This window comes from Bombyx mori, chromosome 15 (assembly GCF_030269925.1).
Source record: "Bombyx mori chromosome 15, ASM3026992v2".
In the NCBI taxonomy this organism is placed as follows: Eukaryota; Metazoa; Arthropoda; class Insecta; order Lepidoptera; family Bombycidae; genus Bombyx; species Bombyx mori.
Genome location: NC_085121.1, coordinates 14923515 through 14941376, shown reverse-complemented (window position 1 = coordinate 14941376; position 17862 = coordinate 14923515). Strand labels below are relative to the sequence as shown.

Genomic DNA, 17862 nt, shown 5'->3' with positions numbered 1-17862 from the left:
AGAAATTCTTAACTATGTTTTTAAATAACAAAATTCATTTTAGCAGTTGCAATTTTCAAATTCTATGAATCTATTTGTCGGCAAAACTGAACATCATAGAATACCTGTCAGTTGCTTCTAATGGCTTAATTGTATCACTAAAAGCGCATAGCGTTCGAAGAGCCGGCGTGAGGCGGCGAGGCCAATTTCCGGCCGCTGGCCTCAGTGTGTCCGGGTCATATAGTTTACACCTACACTGGCATTTTGCCAATGAACAGGGCCATTGCAATTGCACTCGATTCGTCGGTGCAGTTGCATATTTTTGCAAATGTAGGTTCACACCTGTCCTAGTGGTACTGGATAGGCTTTCGGGACACAACAATAAGGTTTCAAAAAAAAAGTTTGTTATTGAATTGTCGATTTGGTCAAGGGTGAGGTAAGATTAGGATTTAAGGATGAATCAGCCTAGATGGTGATATTCTTGTAATATGTACGAACTTTTTTAACCACTAGATCTGAGTCCGACGGTCGTTCACAAATCACGGCAAATGAGCAGAAAAATAAAATCTCTTCTCGGTTACTGCATTTTTTACTTACCATGAAGCTCTTTAAAAGTAGAAGTCTGGTGAATTCGGTGGGTGATGCAAAGCTTCCAACCCAAGTTATTGTAGTATAAAGACCGTCAATTTTAATGATACAACAGGCTCCCTTCAAAACGTCGGACTAACTCGAAATTTTGCATACATATTAAAGAACGATGATAATTAATTCAATATTTAAAAAAATATGAAAATTTTAAATTAAATTAAAAAATTAAAAATAAATAATAGTTTAAAAAAACAAAAAAAACGCTTTTATAGAAAATCCAACTAAAAAATATAAAATAAATTTGATTTAAAAATAGTGTAAGAAATTTTTTTTTTGTAAAAATGCGTGGGGTTCTGTTCAGGATATTATGAAAATAACCCTTCTACTCATATCTGTTCATAAAATATTTATAACTACTGATACCATGCACCCCACGCTTTTTTACAATAAAATCATTTTTTCTTACACTATTTTTAAATCAAATTTATTAAAATTTATTTTCTATTGTTTAATCGGATTTTCTATAAAAGCCAATTTTTTTTGTTTTTTCAAACTATTCTTAATTTTTTCTAATTGTTTCATAACAGTATAATCAAATATCAGAAAACTCATTCCGAAGCGGAACAGAGGTCTTCTTAGTTCGGCGGAGTGATAAAACTGTGCGAGTTTTTATTCGGTCCGGAAATTAAGGCACTAGTTCGTTAACTGAAGGCTATTGAGGTCACGACGGCGGTTAGTTCTCAGAGTGCTCTTGCAACGGAAATTGTACGTTTTAGTAATTTTTCAGTTAACGATGAAAAACGTGACTTCGATCGCGTCTATCATCTTTTTACTGGTGGTAGGACCTCTTGTGAGTCCACGCGGGTAGGTACCACCACCCAACCTATTTCTGCCGTGAAGCAGTAATGCGTTTCGGCTTGAAGGGTGGGGTAGCCGTAGTAACTATACTTGTGACCTTAGAACTGATATTTCAACGTGGGTGGCGCATTTACGTCGTAGATGTCTATGGGCTCCAGTAACCACTTAACACCAGGTGGGCTGTGAGCTCGTTCACCCATCTAAGCAATAAAAATCAAGATGGGTTGAATAGATGGCTGGTATGTACGAATTAGGGTGACCTCCTAAAACTCGTAGGCCATGACATAATTCATATATTTACGACAATTCTAGAATAACTCGAGTAAACAAGATACCGTGTTGCATACTTATGCATTTCAATTTTTTATTTATATTATACCTTTAAACGAACAATTCTTGTATATATATTTTTTGTATATAAAATTTAGTATACAGGGGATTTCGGGGGCGATAAATCGATCTAGCTACGATTTATTTTCAGAAAATGTTGTTGTATTCGAGTCTTCAATAATCAACTCTTCCCGACATCTATTGGCGAATAATAATACTATTTTTCTTAATTGAGGGCAACTAACCGCTTTAAAGACACAACAAGATGGCGTTATCAAAAAAACCGAGCAAAGCTCGGTCATCATCTAGTTTATTTTTAAATCGCGCACCGTTGTCCTTGTGCTTAGTTAGCTTAGTTTTTTACTGTTCTCGATACTGTGAAAGTTAACTCAAATTTGTATGGAGTTGGAACTTTTGTCTACATTTGCCGCTAAGGGCGCTGTTCCAACTGCATACAAATTTGAGTTAACTTTTACGCTATCGAGTACGTTAAAAAACTCGCACTAAGCACACAGAACGCATGACTGATTCGTGTCTGTAATCGATCTTGGCTTCCAAAATAAATTATTTGTATTGCTTGTTAGTGTTAATTACATTGTAGGGATTTTTTTTCGTTTCGCACTACTAATTATCATTAAGTTATATATACTCGAAAAATTTCAAAGTATTCTAAGTCGAAGTCCGAAAAACGGGTCGAAGTTTGCTTGGTACGAAATGCTTCGTTCAAAAACTGGGGTAAATATGCAGTGACGTCACAATTCGCTACGCCGTCAGTAAAGTAAGAGATAAGCTAATATATTCGAGGGTCAGCCGAGAACGACAAGGCCTTATAGCGCCCACTCGAGGTCTTATCGATGTGAAAATAATTCGCTTAAAATTATAAGGGATGGTTCGAAGCGATCTTGTCTGTTTGGGTCCTGAATTAAAATTTGCTTGAGGATGTTTTTTTTATAAAGTGGGCTTTTATCGCGGGCTTTGAGGGCGGCGACCGAAACAAGAAATTCTGTAACGAAAATAAAACCTAACACCCCCCCCCCCACTCCGCCTACCATGTAGCGCTCAACACATTCGCACGTTGCGCTTGTGTAGTGTTTGTGAATAAGCGCGCGGCGTGACGTCGCACTGCATTCGCATCATGAAAAGTCTGCCCATCTCTCTCTCGGGCTGTCTAGCTTATGAGTGTGAAGGGGAGAGTTAATGTTTGCTTTTGTTAATGTTTATAAATATAGCGTGGTCTTATTTTTATTATTGTTTTAATATTAAATTATTATTGTCTAATTGTAATTGCAAAGTTGATAAAAAATGCTATGCAATAGCTTTACCGCGGCAGTCCCCGAGTGCCACACGTGTTTTTTTTTCTTGTTGCACTCAGCGATTGCATATGATGAGAAGGCCATGTAACCAATAACACATGACTGATATACAAATACTACCGTAGTTATTTTAAGTCAATAAAGAAACGAGGCGATATATCATTTGCATGACAAAACTTGAACTCATTCCGTGCAATTAAATAAAAAAAATGCGTAGACAGACACAGACAGAGGAAAACAGAGAGAGACTGAGCAGTAAAGTGGCATGGAGGGGACATAACGCTTTTTTGTAACGTGACGATTTCTACTAGTTAACAATTGTAAAATGTGTTAGGTAACTTAGTCGCAAAAGTTTGATTTTTTTATAAAGTAACTACGCTGTTATTTCTCCGTAGGTAGGCTATTTGTGTGTGAAGAAAAAATGTGATATTTTCTGATTCCAAATGACCAAGTACAACGTATTGAATTCGCTCTGTCTTCACTTTAAGTTTTGTAATCTACGATAAATGCAATACAATCTGTTACTTCTCATAAAATGAGACTTAGATAAAAGCGAAACGAAAACTGGTGGCAGGACCTCTTGTGAGTCCGCACGGGTAGCTACCACCGCCTTGCCTATTTCTGCCGTGAAACCGTAATGCGTTTCGGTTTGAAGGGTGGGGCAGCCGTTGTAACTATACTGAGACCTTAGAACTTATATCTCAAGGTGGGTGGCGCATTTACGTTGTAGATGCCTATGGGCTTCAGTAACCACTTAATACCAGGTGGACTGAGAGCTCGTCCACCCATCTAAGCAATAAATAAAAAAAGAATACTGATTGAATACTAGAGAGAGATAAGATTAAAGGGAAAATGTTTTAGGTAAATTAGACCAGTCATTTGTCATGTAAAGCTCTGTTGTCCGGGGTACATATCTCAAAATCTTTGAGTAAGTAATGAGGTTCATTAATATTGTCAGTCTCGAGTTATGACAGCGATGATTGATTGTTTTTTAACGATGGCTTAGGATCGAAGGGATGTGTTCGGTGCGAAGGATGAGAAAGCCGTTATACATGACTTTAAACTAAAGTCCCAATGATGGTGACAGTATTGATGCTATAATGGCTATGAGCACTGGTTACAACTTAAAACCAGGTAAGCCTAGACGAGTTTCTCCAAATTTGAGCAAATTTAATAGAACCAATAGGTGGTACATAATAAGAGAGGGAGAGAGTACACTTTATTGCACACCAAAACACAATTTACATTCAAAAACAGTCAAAAAGCAGATAAAAGCGATCTTTTCCATACAACCGTTTAATTTAGAGAAATTTTGGAAAATATAAAAATATAGCAGGTATGTTGCAGTGTACTATTGGTAATACATTATTATTGAAAATATATACATACAAAAAATATATATATACCTAGATATATAAGCCTTCTTGTCAATTTAATAGCCTAAATAAGCGGTACTTACTGGGTGATATGATAAACCCTACTGCCAGTATTAACACCGACTGTTATTTCGTTACAGTTTCATATCTAGGAATCTCAACCGTGTCTCGGCCTCATTTGTCAATCAGTGTTGCTAACCTTGAAGTATCCGTAAGTATCACAATTGCCTCACACCAGACGAATCTTAGATTAGATTATAAACACTAAGAAAAGATTCGTCAAAATTATTTCTTTTCATAATAATATCAATACGAATGGTAAGCATCGATCGCCTCGACGCGAAAACTAATTCCACAAAAAAGACCGCGAAAATTTCCTCTCAAAAACTGACAGTTTATTTGTTCGACAAAGTTACAAGTTTCATCGTCGAGGGTGCTAGGTAAGTTGGACAAATTGCACACGGGCGAGTTAACGGGACACGCGAGAACATAACATGACTAAAACCGCTCTGTTGTTTTATCATTTACAACTACCGTACAGGTAAAAGGAAGATGCATTTTAAGGAACTAGCAATTTTGAACTGGTGGTAGGACCTCTTGTGAGTCCGCGCGGGTAGGTACCACCACCCTGCCTATTTCTGTCGTGAAGCAGTAATGCGTTTCGGTTTGAAGGGTGGGGCAGCCGTTGTGACTATACTTGAGACCTTAGAACTTATATCTCAAGGTGGGTGATGCATTTACGTTGTAGATGTCTATAGGCTCCAGTAACCACTTAGCACCAGGTGGGCTGTGAGATCGTTCACCCATCTAAGCAATAAAAAAAAGGAACGATCATCTTTATTGTCGTATGCTGCTATTTAAGGGAGGAGGTAAGCACCCACTACATTTGCTGTTAATTAAGTCCACTAGGTTGATGTGTCAATAGTGTTATATTTCGGCTGTACTACCGGCCGGTACGGCGACGGTAGTGGAGCCCGTAGACATCAACAACGCGAATGCCGCCACGCAGCTTGAGACATGAGTTCTTAGTGTCAGTTTTATAGTACAACGTCTGCCCTGCTCTTCAAGCAGAACAAATTACTGCTTCTTGGAAGAAACACTAGGTTGGTTGTGAGACCTCGTTTAACCCATCTATGCAATAAATAAAAATAATCTTTGGATTTAAAACATATAGCAATCACGTATACAATTTACGTACGTGTATTTTCAGAGTCCCGCATACCGTATTTCCTCTTCTAAATTTCAAATGGCGTGTCTGTTCTCCAAGGGTTCCGCCGTAACATTTCTCTTTGTCCGAATTCACGCGTGTTTTTTTATTTACATTTGTTTCTCTGGTTACATATTCAACGTGCTAAGGGAATACGTGTGAATAATTTAAAAGCGTCTTTTGCTTTTTCGTATATACGTCTTAATCTACCTTCGTGTTAATATACGTGGAAATTCTTCTGCTTAATGGATTGAAAAAAAAAAACACGCAATTATTAAAGGATCATCAAAGTGGCGGCGACAATTGAGACACTATATCCACACGAAATAATATATTCTCTTTAGTACACGTTACGGTGGGTAGAATACGAATGCCACCGAGATATGCTAACCGCCGGTATTTATACAATCATCTTGACCTATTTTAATACAAACTTAGAAGGTAATATTAAATATTGTTTATCTTAATTATCCTGCTGATTATTTACGTACAAATATTATTTAATAATATCGAATTAAGTAACATAAATAACATTAAGGTTTACTGCGCCGGAAGCTGTCAAGCGGAAGGCGCCAATAAAATATAAGTATAAAGAAATATGCATAAACTATTTACTTGATTATGAAATTACTAATTATATTATAAGACAATAATAAGCTCTATATATTTCCTAATCGTTATTGTGTACCTTAACTAGTTCGTAAATCATTTATCTATCTATCTATCTCTTAGGTTTATGGCGTTTCCTTTTAGATTTCGCCAATGTCAAGTGTATTTAATCCTCTGCTTTCTATAGCGGGCTTCGTGAACGAGCAAGGTCACAGATATTCACTAAGAATTAAGTGAGTAATTAAGAATGTTTGATGACAGGATCTCTGTTGATTTACCTAAAACAAATAAGACGTACACAATATATATACAGGGGTTAGTTCGATAACAGACAGACAAACTACAGCTTAATATTATTATGGTTAATGAATGAACTAAGAATATAAACGAAAGGGGAGTTGACAAGGGAAAGAAGAGATTTGAGATCAATGGGGCGAGGAATATCAGGAGGAAGGAGATCATAGAGGGAGGAAGATAGACGAAGACAACTGAAAAACATGTGATTTGGAGAGCCTTCGTCAAGACCACATTCGTAAATCATTTATTATGTGAGGCCGGAAGTGTTGCTCGATAACCATAACGTATTGTGAAACTTTAAAGTAATGACGGACTTTTAGACTACTAGGCCATGTCCGCAATAACATTCCATTTGAGTGCACTATGTTTTCTCTGAGTTCTCAACAGTAAAAGCACTTAGCTTCGACGGAAAAAAGCTGCACTAAAGCTCCCTTTGTTGAAGCAGTGAGTGGAATCGGTCGGTGTGTGGAATAATTTTTGTTTTACAGCTCAATTTTATTGCACGAAATGCTTTTAGATTTATCAGGGGTCGTTTTATTTTATAGTTCAATGGCTTAGTGGCTAGGGACGTTTGATGAACGAAAAAGATTCTGAGCAAAGTGATTTTAATGATATATGTACAGTCTATCTATTATTTTTTTTTTTATGCTTTGATGGACGGACGAGCTCACAGCCTGGTGTTAAGTGGTTACTGAAGCACATAGATATCTACGACGTAAATACGCCACCCAAATTGAAATATACGTTCTAAGGTCGCAAGTATAGTTACAACGGATGCCCCACCCTTCAAACCGAAACGCATTACTGCTCTACGGCAGAAATAGGCGGGGTGGTGGTGCCTACCTGTGCGGACTCAATCTCCGGTGAATCCCTTGTGTACTGTAGGCCTATACTCAACAGTCTCATCTAAGGCCCGAACGCAGGTGATATAGAAACAGGGGGTTTCATTCGGTTGCATCGCTACATACGAATGCACCGGACGTCTTATCTTTTAGGCCACGACGACTTCTGTGAATTAACGACAAACGTGTCGACGTGTTTTCGATTTCCTGAAGCAACTCTTGATGTCTCCCTATTATCCGTCCACACTCAACTTATTTTTCTGTTGGTACTCTTAATAAGGCGTTCTCTAGAGTCACATTTTACCTATGTTTGCCTCAAAGCGTATTCCATTCCAAAAAGACTGGTCGAATAGTCGTCCACTAATATATATACTGGTGGTAGGACCTCTTGTGAGTCCGCACGGGTAGGTACCACCGCCCCGCCTATTTCTGCCGTGAAGCAGTAATGCGTTTCGGTTTGAAGGGTGGGGCAGCCGTTGTGACTATACTGAGACCTTAGAACTTATATCTCAAGGTGGGTGGCGCATTTACGTTGTAGATGTCTATGGGCTCCAGTAACCACTTAATATCAGGTGGGCTGTGAGCTCGTCCACCGATCTAGGCAAAAAAGAAAAAAAAAAACGAATACTATCATTTCAATGCCATTTTGTTAGTGATTACATTGTTTTTGGTTACCATATTGGAAGAATCCGTGAACCGCAAGGTACATACATATATCGTATTTGCATGAAAATTTTAGAAGGATTATTAGGGTGGCGGCGATAATTGAGACACTTTACATCCACACGAAATAATGTATTCTCTTTAGTAACACGTTAGGACTGTTAGAATACGAATGCCCCAGAAATATTCTACCCGCCGGTATTTATACAATCATCTTGACCTATTTTAATACAAACTTAATAGGTAATATTAAACATTGTTTCCCTTAACTATTCTTTTGATTATATACGTACAATTATTATTTAATAATATCGAATTATACAACATAAATAACATTAAAGGCTTATTGCGCTCGAAGCTGTCAAGCGGAAGGCGCCAATAAAATATAAAAATATTATAAGTATAAAGAAATATGAATCAACTATTTACTTGATTATGAAATTACTAATTATAAATTATAAGACAATAATAAGCTCTATATATATTTCCTAATCCTTAACTAGTTCGTAAATAATTTATTATGCGAGGTCGGAAGTGTTGCTCGATAAGAAAATGCTTCTGATTAGCTAAATACGTTTGAAAATGCCAAATTCGCTAAGAAAGGTTTTTTTTTTATTGCTTACATGTGTGGACGAGCTCACAGCCCACCTGGTGTTAAGTGGTTACTGGAGCCCATAGACATCTACAACGTAAATGCGCCACATACCTTGAGATATAGTTCTAAGGTCTCAGTATAGTCACAACGGCTGCCCCGCCCTTCAAACCTTGTGGTGAGCTATTCTAATCTTATAACTGAGATTTTTAAGTTTAAATTTAATCTGTCAAGAGTTATTATGCTTTATGTTCGGTATTAATTCTTATGGTTGTTATCATAGATGGGGAAGGCGTAGGTGTCAGAGAATTTTTATTTTATTACTAGCTGACCCGTCAAACTTCGTAGTGCCTCAATAGATAAATAAAAGACCTAAACTTTTGTATAAAATAAACTTAAAACAAACAAAAGGAATCCGTCCGACGGGGGACACATCAAAGGAAAAACAAAATTGTTATTTTTATTTCATTCCGAACATTTTCATTCATTTCATCTACATTTTAAACCTTCTCTGAACTTTCACAAATAATTCAAGACCAAAATTACTCAAATCGGTCCAGTCGGAGTTCATCTTTAAATTAATACGTGAAGCAAAAAAAAAAAAAAAAAAAAAAAAAAAAAAAAAAAAAAAAAAAAAAAAAAAAAAAAAAAAAAAAAAAAAAAAAAAAAAAAAAAAAAAAAAAAAAAAAAAAAAAAATTGTACTCCTTTTTACGAAAATTGCGCGGACTGAGGAATATGAAATTTCCCACACTTATATACAATATAGAGAAGGGGTGCAGAATGCTAATATTTATAATTCTAATATCTTTATTTCTAATATCTTTAAGCTATGCATTAAAAATATATTGAATCCATAAGAAAAACACTACACACACTACCTTGATTTCACACACACACGCACGCATACTATTTGGTTATTGTCAAACTGTTCTTAAATTAAATATTGTTTGTCTTTATTAATATTTACCTAAAGTGTAGTCTTGGCGAATTATAATAAAAGGCACGGTTTTGTTTGCGTTTGTCCGGCACGCAATCAGCTAAGTGCTCCCGAATCGAGGACGGACTCAAAGAGATTGCTCAGTTTCTTTGTCTAGTCCGGGTACTCTGTGGTTTGTTTGGATAAATATTTTTACGTATCACGCAGATTCTCGTGCGGGTTTTTTTTTAATACATATAGATTACTGTTGTTGTTGATTCTATAGATTAAGTTATACGTTTAAGTTTTATTCTTGCCTTTATTATTGTCACTAGATGATGACTTGTTGTGTCTTTAAAGCGGTTAGTTTCCCTCAATTAAGAAGAATAGTATTATTATTCGCCAATAGATGTCGGGAAGAGTTGATTATTGAAAACACGAATAAAACAACATTTTTTGAAAATAAATCGTAGCTAGATCGATTTATCGCCCCCGAAATCCCTTGTATACTAAATTTTATGAAAATCGTTGGAGCCGTTTCCGAGATTCAGATTATATTATTATATATTACACAAGAATTTCTCGCTTAAAGATATGAGATATGCGCGTGCGGATTTATCTCATCGAACTTGAATCATCTATCATGAATAGTTCATTACAGCCCAACATTAACCTCTTTCATATGCATTGTGTGTACTGAAGCGGAGGTGTCACAAGGAAATATTGTAGAAAAGCTATCTTGTGCAGGCTTGATTCTTGATGCTATGCGGCCGGTATACGAGTCAGCGAGACATTAATATACAAGAATTGCTCGTTTAGAGATATAAGATTATACCGTTTCCGACGTTTTGTTAATGTGTTTTGTTTTCATGCACATAACACTAGTTTGTCATTCGTCGATATTTGAATATGGTCCTAACTACCGTGTATTTTTCGATATGAAATATTTTTTAAAATTTTATGCGTTAATTATAATTACGAGAAAAACTGTAAAAGTAGATTTAATTATCTCTAAGAAAGCCGGAGGGAATGCTAAAAAACCTCACAATTGAAATTATTTGTATAGAAGTAGATATTGATTCTGACACGATGAAGACAGGTTGTGTTAGCCTGTTGGTTTGAGCATATAATTGCACCACCCTATCTATTATTGTGGGCGTACCAAAAGACGACTAATTGCTTTATCGGAGAGTAGACAGAAGCGTTCTTTCTATGAGCAAATTTCATATTACCCTTGCAGGCAGACGAGCATACAGCCCATCTGATGTTAAGTGGTTACCGTCGCCTATGAACATCAGAGCCAATCCGCTGTTTTCCGTTAAATTATACTTATTACGCATTATACTAACGTACTGCACTTAATGCTTAATGGTATTAAATAAATTCGCCAAATACTCCTATATCTGGTTAATATCTGGTGTGAAGCAATCTTGCGTTATGATTCGAGGAGTGGGACGACCGTTGTATAATGCAATTGCATCAATCGATATCTCGTTTCGACCTCATGTGACGGGGTGGGCATTTATGTGGTGATACCTACATCTATGCCCCGATAAAAAAAAAAACAATATTTTTTTTACCGCTTGGGTGGACGAGCTCTCAGCCCACCTGGTGTAAATTAAAATTATAAATAATAGAGATAGAGTTCCGGGAGTATCGGAGTTCTTATCGGAAATTTCCTCCTTTGTAACGAGATTTTTACTAAATTCCTCAAATATCAATTTTCGATTTTCGATCTTATTTTGTTAATAAAAATTGCAATTTTTTTAAATCCTGCAAAAACATTTTTTAGAGGTGATTCTGAATCCAATGAGCTATCGCTCATATTTTTAGGGCCTTTACCTCTATTTTTCACGTTTTTGAATTTGTTGATTAGACTATAACAATAAATAATAAAGGTTTTACAACACTATTAATATGTTTTTTTTATTCTTTGTTACAGGTGTATCGTAAATAGGATGTAAAGAGTATTGCACGAGAAGGCAGCACATGCGCCGCGACACCTTGTCATGGCGTTCTGGAGATAGTTCCAGGTGATTTGAAGGTAGACAGACACAGACCATTGAGATACAGTAAAACCTCCTTATTTGCGGGTTAAATATGCCGCGAATACTGTAAAAACAGAGACCTAAGAAGTGATGTCTCGAGGTGAGGGCATTTACGTCGTAGGTATCTATGGGCTCCGGTAACAACTTAACACCAGGTGAGCCGTGAACTCGTCCACCCTTCAAAGTAATTAAAAAAAGAATACAGAAACCGTGAATATGGAAAAGCGCGGAAAAGGATATTCGGTTGGATACCTACATATTGGAATCCTTTTTATCAATGTGTATGCACCGATGTACTAATTAGATCTGCGAATATGAGAAATCTTTAGCCGCGAATATAGGAATTGGGTCGCAATTTTTTAATCGGCGAATAGTGAAATCGAATTAAGGACGCGCAAATAAGGAGCTTTTATTGTATTTTAGTTTACTGCTTCACACTTATTCTGGGAGAAAATTTTTCTTTATTGGTGATTATTAGAGAGGGACTAAGCCCGCGATACAAGGAAGTCGTCGTGGCCTAACGGATAAGACGTCCGGTGCACTCGTGTTGAGCGATGCACCGGTGTTCGAATCTCAGGCGGGTACCAATTTTTCTAATGAAATACATACTCAACAAATGTTCACGATTGATTTCCACGGTGAAGGAATAACATCGTGTAATAAAAATGAAACCCGCAAAATTATGATTTGCGTAATTACTGGTGGTAGGACCTTTTGTGAGTCCGCGTGGGTGGGTACCACCACCTTGCCTGTTTCTGCCGTGAAGCAGTAATGCGTTTCGGTTTGAAGGGCGGTGCAGCCGTTGTAGCTATACTTGAGACCTTAGAACTTATATCTCAAGATGGATGGCGCATTTACGTTGTGGATGTCTATGGGCTCCAGTAACCACTTAACACCAGGTGGGCTGTGAGCTCGTTCACCCGACTAAGCAATAAAAAAAACCATCAAATGTTAAGATGTGAAATCGCTAAAGCGTCAAAATAGGTGAATTTTCAGTCGAAGCTGGTATGTTTGTTCAGAAATAATGTTAAATACTAAGCTTAAATTTAGTGCTTAGTATTTTCATCGATGCCTTTGAGTCGTAGCTATAATCAAAACTAATTTAGCGATTTAATCTCGCATTTATTACACTCATTATTAATGACTGTGATTCCTGCCCGTATCTCCTCTTATATAGAGGAGGATAGCACTATAGAGTGCTCTTCAGTAAATATTTGTTGTTTGCATGTGTGTATATATATTATGGTATATTTCGTATAATATGATATTAGAGCTTTTTATTAAGAAAAACAATGAAGTTTAGAAATAACTGAGGAAAAGCTGGTATAGTTTGCTCGTCGTTGTAGCTAGTAAGTGACGTTGAGAAGTGAAGATTGTTGCGAACTCCTTCGCCGCGACGCCTTCGTCTTAACCGACTTCGCAAAAAGAGGAGTAGATGCGTAAACAGTCATTATATGAATTCCCAATTTACAGATGCGTTTCAGTTTTCTTGATCACGAACGATTGATTAAATTTAGTTTGATTTTAAAAACGTTATTCCGATAAATTAGTTCGTTCAGGGTTTGGGCGGCTTGAATAAACCTTGTTGTCTTTAGTATTATTATCCACATCTGTCCATTTAGTAAGAACCAAGCGTCTAGATGCGAATTGGTATAGTTTAAATGACACTAGAGGTCCCGCAGTAGTCGAAATTCGACTATAATTAATTGGAATTGTAAGTTTGTACACTATTATGATTGTATTTTATACTTATATAATCACATACGTCAAGACTACACTATAAAAAATATTAATAAAGACAAACAATATTTAATCTATTCTCAATTTGACAACAGACGTGAATAACAAAAGTTTGACAATAAATAGTATGCATGCGTGTGTGCGTCAAATACATGGTATGTAGTGTGTGTAATATTTTCTTTATTGATTTAATGTACCTTTTATGCATTATTTTAAATAAATATTAGCATTGTGCACTTCTTCTCTACATTCTCTATAAGTATGGACAATTTCATACTCCTCCGTCCGCGCAATTTTCGTAAAAAGGGATACAAAGTTTTTGCTTCACGTATTAATATATAGATAACGTCTTTGCTGATTAGCTAAAACTTGAAAAGTAGAACAAGGCCATCCCGAGAAATGTATATTTAAACTGGCGTCGCCGATATCGCGTACTAATAGAGGCGATTTATTTATCTATTCGATTAACATTCACAACTAAATAATGGGAACTTGTAATGTATTTTTTTTAAATTTTTTAAGTAATTTTTAAGTAGGCAGAGCCAAGCCGCTGCCTACTGTTAAGTACTCTCCACAAGCCTCGATTGAAGAAGGACATGTCATAGCGTTCAGGAAACACCGTGGAGGGGAGCCCATTCCAAAGCCGCATGGTACGTGGCAAAAAAGATCTCTGGAAACGCACTGTGGATCAACGCAGTGGCTCCAGGTAGTATGGATGTGGTATTTACTGGTGGTAGGGCGTTTTCACGCCCGCAAAGTTAATACCACCTAACCTAGCCTACTTTTGCCGTAAAGCAGTAATGCGTGCCGGTTTTAAGAGTGTGTCAGCCGTTGTACAATAGAACTGAGACTTAGAAGTCGTATCACAAAGTGTGTCGGCAGTTACGTTGTAGATGTCAATGGGCTCCGGTAGCCCTTTAACACCAGAGTGGCGAGAGCTCTTTCACCGGTCTAAGCAATAAAAAGAGGCATAAATAAAATAAGCTTCGTAGATATAAATTAACACCAAGGTAGCGGGAGTGGCGGGAGCTCTTTCACCAGTCTAAGCAATAAAAAAGGCATAAATAACATCGTATAAATAAATTAAATTTATGTGAAGAAGATAGTAGACACAGTATACACTGGTATCGTATGAGGCTGTGACGTTTGAAGTCTATGGGGATCAGTGGTGAAAATTGGGAACGCCAACCCAGTGGCGAAGTTCGAAGAACACTCAACTCAAATTTTAAGTTTATCTTATGTGACGTATTTTTTTTGTTTTGTTAATAATAATTTTCTTGTTAAGGCGAAGGGAACAAAATTGCTTTTCAAATGTATTTATTTATGATATTCACAAAATAAACAAAAAAAAAAATCGGTTGACCAAGAGACGAAGTAAGGGATATTAAACTGTTGATCTTTGCCCATATTATGTAAATTAAGAGATAAGACGATTAAATAGGGCAACAAGGCTTTAAGTAAAAGTAAAATTTAATTTTGATTTTATATTTAAGCAAAGTCCAAGGTATGCCCGGCGTGAGGGACGCAGTTTTTTCTGAGAAATAAGATGCCAATCTTGCCTAAACTGGACAGCAATTCTAAGCCTGAAAACATGCGTTAGATTATATATTTTTTGCTTAGATGTGTGGACGAGCTCACAGCCCACCTGATGTTAAGTGGTTACTGGAGCCCATAGACATCTACAACGTAAATGCGCCACCCACCTTGAGATTTAAGTTGTAAGGTCTCAGTATAGTTAGTTTAGATGAATGGACGAGCTCACGTTGGTTGGTTGGTTACCAGTGCCAATAGACATTTTATATAACTTAAATTCCGCCCCCTACTTTTATATGTGAGGTCTAAGCTCTCACTTTTGTAGTACAGTAAGGCATAAGAGTTTGTATTAGGGGTGGCACTAGCTCGTATACAATTACAACACTCCTTAAAACCAGTATTTTTAGTTTGAAGCCCAAATCGAATTGCGATGCGCAAAAGTCATTCGACATTAACGCACGAATTACATTTTGCTTTCATTCGTTCAAAACGTAACAAAAAGCTCGCTATTTCACGTGAACTGCTGGCAAATAGCACGAACCTAACGACCGTAAGCCTTAAAATAAATTACAAACGGTATCCAACAAGAAAAGTAAACTCATTACGGCCTATCATAACACACTATATCACGTTGAGGTCGGCTACAGGGCTGGACTCGAAGGAATATATCAGGGGAATGAAATTGGAACAACGCTAAAACTACTTTATTTGGCTTATCGAAACTTCACTGATTGCATACGGGATTTTTATTATGTACTACTCATCTAGTTACATTATAATTAAAATCATATATTCAAGCAAGCAATGTACTCGAAAACCAAGGGCAAACGTCATTGTAGTAAATAAACCTGAAAGTGTACAAAGCTGGCAGGTTTGTCCAAAATTACTATTTGGTTAGACGCTGAGTGAGTGCCTTGTTATAATAAAATCTATAAAAATAAGACTTAATTTTGAAGTGCTGATTTCGATGGGCTTCCATACCATCTGTTGTGTATATTGGAATTCTGGTCACCTCAGAAAGTTAGATTTTAGTGTGTTTTTTTTTTAATTGTTTAGATGGTTGGATGGCTCACAACCCAATTGGTGTTAAGTGGTTACTGGAGCTCAACCTGCCTTTTAAACCGAAATGTATTTACTGTTTCACGGCAGAAATAGGCGGGGTGGCGGGGTACCTATTCGTACGTACTTGCAAGATGCCCTACTACCAGTTATTATGCAAATTATAATTTTGCGGGTTTGATTTTTATCACACAATATAATTCCTTCACCGTGGAAGTCAATCGTGAACATTTTTCAAATATTTCATTAGAGAAATTGGTTCTCGTCTGCAGGATTCGAACACCGTTGCATCGCTAGATACGAATGCACCGGACGTCTTATCCTTTAGGCCACGACGACTTCAACCTACCTACTAGTTACCAGCAAATAGATAGCAAATGGGCTTTCTTTATTATTAACGCTAAAAAGAACATCTGGTTGAGTTGACGTGAAGTTATCGCGAAGCTTAAGATCAATCGACGATATTCAACTGATCAATGGAGTATAGGTGTGGTCGATCACCGATCCACTAACGGTGCTTTTAGGTACCTGAAGCACCGGTCATTGTTCTCGTCGAACCCGTCGCTTGCAACGAAGGGCTCGACGAGTAAATTAACCCACAGACACAGCCCACTGAGTTTTTCGCCAGATCTCTCAGTGGGTCGCGTTTCCGATCCGGTGGTAGATTCTGCGAAGCACGGGTCTTGCTAGGGTTGGTGTTAGCAACGTCGTCAGGTTTGAACCCCGTGAGCTCATCAACTAGTTATAGTTACGCTGATATGGTCTCTCTAGACCATCAGCTTAGGTAGGAAAAAAAATAGATGTTAAATCTTTATACTGTAGAAGAATCAAAATAAATATTTTCACTGGAAACTCAATTTAAGTGCGTTGTAAAAATGTACTACCTATATGTTATTTTTTAAGGCGAATGTTATTTTGTGAAAAATATTTTTTTAGACCCTGCTAGCGGATCTGTACCACGGTGCTCAAAATCTCGCCTGAGGGAAGCCGGAGAAAAATATAATTAAATCGTTTATATGTGCGCGCACGGGCTCGTCCGTGCCCAGACTATATGTGTTGGAGCAGTGACGTATCGTTGATAGAGTTGTCGATGTTTGGATATGGAATATTCATAGCCCGGGACACCAGTGCTACGAGGCCCCGATTGTTTGTGCTGTGCGATTGTGTGTGCCCAAGTGTGTGCGTGTTTAATCTGGAGTTGCTGTCTCGGAGCGGAAACGCCCCGAACAGTGTGACGAAGGACCCGGGAACAGGTAAGTGATCGACACCATCTATTCCTTAACATTGGTTAATTGCGGGTAGGTGTAGATCAGCCTGTGAAAGCTGCGAAGCCATTTTATCTAGTGATAAAAATCGGTTTTCGTGAGCGCCATCGAGTCTGGCCGCCCGTGTCTATTCCCAGTCCTCCCCTACCCTTCGGGGTTAGGAGGGGCTGTTACTAAACCCGCGTAAGCCGATTTACGGTGGTGGACCTCGGCAACGTCGGGAACCCCGTATACAGTTTGTTTTTAGATATAGTAGTAGTTCATAGTAGTTTTCTTTATTCTTGCTTTATTGTCTTTAAATTGTTATTATTTCTATTACTAATTATTTAAACTAATTTTGAGATATTAATTATAATTCCTATTTTGTAATCACCCACTAGCGCCACTGTGGCAGATCTATTTACTATAATTAAGTTTTTTCAAATATACCCTCCATAGTTTTAATATTTTAAATTCATGTAAATATAAATTTAATTTTTACGTTCCAATATTGGCGAACCGACCGACCCTTGTAAGTGGTCATTTCAATTTTTCTTTTAGTAATTAGTACGAAACACGCTGTAGGTTTCCCCGTCGTTGCCGACTTACAGTAGTTTGTTTTCTTTGTAGATTGTAGATTAAATTTATGTGTCTGTTGGAATTCTAT

General features: G+C 37.2%; 1 protein-coding gene across 2 annotated transcripts in view; it reads left to right on the top strand.

Moving 5' to 3' along the window:
• Positions 1 to 17862, top strand: part of ace1 (acetylcholinesterase type 1) — a 78847-nt gene that overhangs the window by 23604 nt on the left and 37381 nt on the right. Inside the window, exon 2 of one of the 2 annotated variants that reach the window (XM_038015607.2) lies at positions 11514 to 11604. The gene's annotated coding sequence lies outside the window, so the exon portion shown is untranslated. Of the gene's footprint in view, positions 1 to 11513; positions 11616 to 17862 lie in introns of both variants that reach the window. The other variant, XM_012697314.3, reaches the window with a different exon arrangement.